This window comes from Tupaia chinensis, unplaced genomic scaffold (genome assembly GCF_000334495.1).
Source record: "Tupaia chinensis unplaced genomic scaffold, TupChi_1.0 Scaffold142961_1, whole genome shotgun sequence".
NCBI classification, from domain to species: Eukaryota; Metazoa; Chordata; class Mammalia; order Scandentia; family Tupaiidae; genus Tupaia; species Tupaia belangeri.
Window position 1 is genome coordinate 852,427 of NW_006202806.1, and position 4,531 is coordinate 856,957.

Below are 4,531 nucleotides of genomic sequence, written 5' to 3' on the forward strand. Positions count from 1 at the left end.
CTGCTTTTTCTTTTCCTATGTATCATATCCCTATTAATCTTACCTTGGGAAAAAACGAAATGATCTAACTTACAAAGCGACAGATTAAAAACTGTATGAATTATTTTCATATTTTTAATGAAAAGGGATACTTCTCCTAGAACTGTATTCATTTATCCCCAAGATTTCCAATGGGCCTGAAAGACATGAATGGGCTTCATCTTACTGTCACAGTTTTTTTTTTATGTCTATTAATAATTCAAAGTATGCTCAGGGGTATTTCAGAGACATTGCCATGTATTTCAATAGATACTTCCAAATAACTTATACGGTTGTTTAATATGTATGATGCTTCTACAATGTGTTCTCACCTTTATAAAATGCAACGACCCTGGATCTCTTCCATGGAACATCACTTGCCTCACAATAAATATATGGATGTAAATGCAGGGCTAAGTAGCTTAAGTTTTAGATCATCCAATTCATCTTTTATAAGATTAACATTTAAAGTGATCTGTAGGATAGAGAAAAAGCTAAGCTCATCTAGTGTTAATAAAAATAAGATCTTATATTTTAATGCTTTATAAATTATAAATTGTGTTTTCATAAATTATCTTGTTTGAGGAGCCTTATAGGAACTCTGAGTCATAGATAAAATCAACGTGTTATCTCTATTTCATAGATAAATCTGTCACAAATGAGTCTACTAAGAGAAATGTAATAACTTCCCAAAAGTATACACATTAAAAAGCAAAAGAGAAATAACAAGAAATCCCTAGTCTTTGATATTTGGTCCAATGATGAACTCTGGGTACAGACATTTAAATAGAATTACTCATACTAGTATGGAAACTGAATCACTTCATTTTCTACTTTCCCAGGGTTAGCTGAAACATAACTTAAGGCACTTTTGTAATAATTTCTCTTTCTCTATATATATATTAGGAATGATTTGCAAGTATACCCCCTTGCTTTCACGTCACTGTTAAAAATAAAGTATGAACACATAGAACTCACTATGATAGCTGCTATTATTTTAAAGGATAGACAACTGTCTCTGCAAGTAATGTGGTTAGAAGGAATTGTACCAATCTCCCAGATATTCATCTTAAATGTACACAGAGGCCCAGCAGATGCTCTGAGATTAATATACCTGGAAATTTTGGTGTTATCTATATATGCTAGAGAGGGCATTATCCTTATAAATGCCATAGAGGTGAGGATGGAAGATGAAAGAGAAAGTGAGAGAGAAAGGTGAGGCTCTCAAATTGACCCTGTTTTCCAGGTAAGGTGAACAGATGCATAATAAATAATAGAGGATAGTAAGAGGAAGATCAGGATTACCGTGATGCAGAAGTTACATTTCTCTAACTACATCACTAACCAATTTTTATTGTTCACTATTTAATTTAATCCACTTATTTCTCCAAGTTTTGGTAGAAAATAGGTTTCCTCCTAGCTCTTAGATATCCAGGACAAATGCTTCCTAATATGCAGATTGGCCTGAACTGTTTAGTTAGAGGACTAACTTGCAACAAACGATAGTGTTTTTCCTAATAAATGAACATAAAAAGTCTTGTCATAAGCTCTAAGTACTTCTTTTGAAATAAAAAAGTCTTGTCATAAGCTCTAAGTACTTCTTTTGAAAGGAAATGACATATTTATTGCTCATCTGTTACATACAAAAAATCCTGTCTTTGCAAAATAATAAGCATCACCACTGTTAGTTTTCGGTAATCTTAATTAACAAGAGAGACTGTAAATTCCTGACTATTATATCTAACTTTATAATTAGGTAAGCCAGAATAAAATTAAGATTTATCATCTAACTTTGGAATCTGCTGAATCTTAATTTTTCCCATGATGCTTGATCAGACTTTAATTCACAGTTAGGAATCAAAGAAAATTCTTATTTTTTTATCAGCTAACAATCACAAGTTGTAGTGAAAAATAAGGTAGTAGTCTAAGCAGTTCAGGATGATCATTGCAAATTTACTAGCCTTACACATAAACCAGTGTAGTTTGATTTAAATACCAGTATCTGGAATGCCATTAATGAAAATAGTGGTGAAAGAACTGCCTCTATGAATTTTTCATGAAGAACTCCCAGTGCATTTTTTTAAAATATTGGAAACAAATGTCTGATCTGAAAAGGTATATATCCTTTCCTGAAGTTAAATTAAGGACATCATATTTCTTAGTAACAGGTACACCAAAGACAGATTTCAGAAGCATCAATAATATTGATTGTCCTCTTGGCAAACTAGTCTCTCTACTTATCTGAGGGAACATTACTCAGAACTCTTCTCTGTCCATAGTTCTGAAACATTACATCAATTTTTATAATGACTGACTTACTAAGTGATCATTTTTATTTTGTTCTCTTTATTCATGATAGAGTGCATGTGTACACACTAATATGTATGTGTGTGTGTGTGTGTGTGAGAGAGAGAGAGTGAGAGAGAGAGAGAAACATCTACCATAAGACCTGATCATGCTGTGATCCCCTTCTTCCAGTCCTCCAGACCATCAAATTTTGGGCACCTGTACTTGTGCCAGATGCACTTCAGGCTGACTGGCCAGGGATTCAAACCACAGTTGCCATGTGGGATCCGGAACTTCTTGAGCAGTGTATTCCCGCTGTGCCACAGAGCCAGCTCGATTTAGATGTGATATTTATTTTTCTTCACTGTTTTTTAGCCCTTTTAGGTCTACCTTTAACAATGTCATCTATGTTCATCATCTTAATATCATGTATAACTTTTTCATTGCTTTGGGGACTCCACAGCTTTTCCAAACGCATTCCCTGGCATTTCCTTAACAACAGACATCACCCTTCATGTACCGCCCAACTTCTATTTTCTTCTTCAAAGAAAATATTTCTGGAAAAATTTTGCACTTTCTTCCCCTACTACTCCTGAGTGATTCAACTGTCAAAAAAAGATGACTCTCTCATTGTTAAATCCAGCATTAGCATTTCTCTTCTTTTTAATATATTTCTCAGTAGTAGCTTTGTTGACTACACCTTCCTTCTTTTTTTAATTTTTAATTTTTACATACAATAAAAATACTTTATTCAACTTCGCAGACCATCCGCATGGGCCAATCTGTCATCCTAGACATCCAGGACCCAGCATACTCAGCACAGCTTCTGAGCCCCTCTTTTGGACTCAAAGAGAGTTAAGTACGTTGTCCTCGCTCATGGGGCCTTCATATGATGGATAATGGAGCGGCTGGTGTCGTCCATGAATTCCACACACACCTACGTACACTGTCCCTGAAAGCCAGTCCTGCCCAGCACTTCGGTGACCCTAGCCAGCTTGATGGGCTATACGGAACTCATGTCCATGATGGTGGCGCAGTGGCGGCTGTCAAGCAGAGACTACGCTTTCCTTTTTAAAACAATTCCTTTTCCTGTCCTTTATTACACTGTACTTTCCCTGCCTCATGTGTTATTCCCACTCACTCTTCTTTGTTGGCTTCTCTATGAGGTATACAAGATCCAAAAAGTGACCTTCTGGTTTTCTGTATCTATCCAGTCGTATCTTCTGGCTCTGAAAACCAGAAGAAAAATTTTCGAATTCCAAAATTACCTCCCTGGGCTTGAGTCCTCCCTGGTATACCAGACTCCTTTATGTATCTAGCAGTTCAACATATCCACTTGAGTAGTTCAACATATCCACTTGATTGGGCAGTCATTTCACAGGCCATTTCAAAAAAGAACTCTTGATTTCGTCCTCTATCACACTTGCTCCTCCCCAAGAGTTTTTAATCTCAATAAATAAGTTTATGATAAAGGAAAGGTGAAGGATTACTTTATCAAAAAACCTTGAGTAGAACAAAGATATTAGCTAGAGTGCACAAGCAGAAAGGTTCACCTTTCCCAGGACAGTCAATTCATAGTGACCAGAAGGAAAGCAGGGTATGTGAGCGCAGACATAGATACTCATGTGGAAGTTTCTGGAAATTATCTTCTATGCTCACTAAAACAGTAAGTCAGGTCTTTGACTGAAAGCAAGTGTGGAGCAAGAGAGGAGGATGTCACCGAAATCTTATCAAGACTTAGCTCAGTATAAAATCTCTGCTTTCTATCGTTTCGGTTACCAGCAGCCAACTGTGGTCAGAAAATACTAAATGGAAAAATTCCAGAAAAAAACAATTCATGTTTAAAAATATCTGTAAATTTAATAGAACCACTCAGGGCTAATTTTTTGTTTATAGTTAAACAATTATGCCATGGATTATAATTAGTGTATTTCTTTAAAAGAGCATCCCCTTCATATTCATTGTTGTTCCCTTCAGTAGCACACATTCGATACCTGATGTCAGATGTTAAGTCAGATGGGGGATATTTGCTCAAGGACTATGTACCAAATGACTGGTGACCTTTCCAATTTTAAAAGACAACATTCATAAGCATTCCATGTGTTCTGATCTCCAAGCTAAACATTTTCAAAATTTTCACTAATTCCACTTATGTCATCATTTCAACCTCCCACTCAGCTGCCTTTGAACATAATCTAGTCTTTCAAAGAGGCTCCTAAATGTGGCA

The 4,531-nt window shown here is 35.8% G+C and overlaps 1 pseudogene; it reads right to left on the reverse strand.

Annotated features, from left to right (window-relative positions):
- Positions 1 to 3,118: 3,118 nt before the first annotated feature.
- On the reverse strand, positions 3,119 to 3,328 carry LOC102485558 (40S ribosomal protein S28 pseudogene; annotated as a pseudogene).
- Positions 3,329 to 4,531: the final 1,203 nt, after the last annotated feature.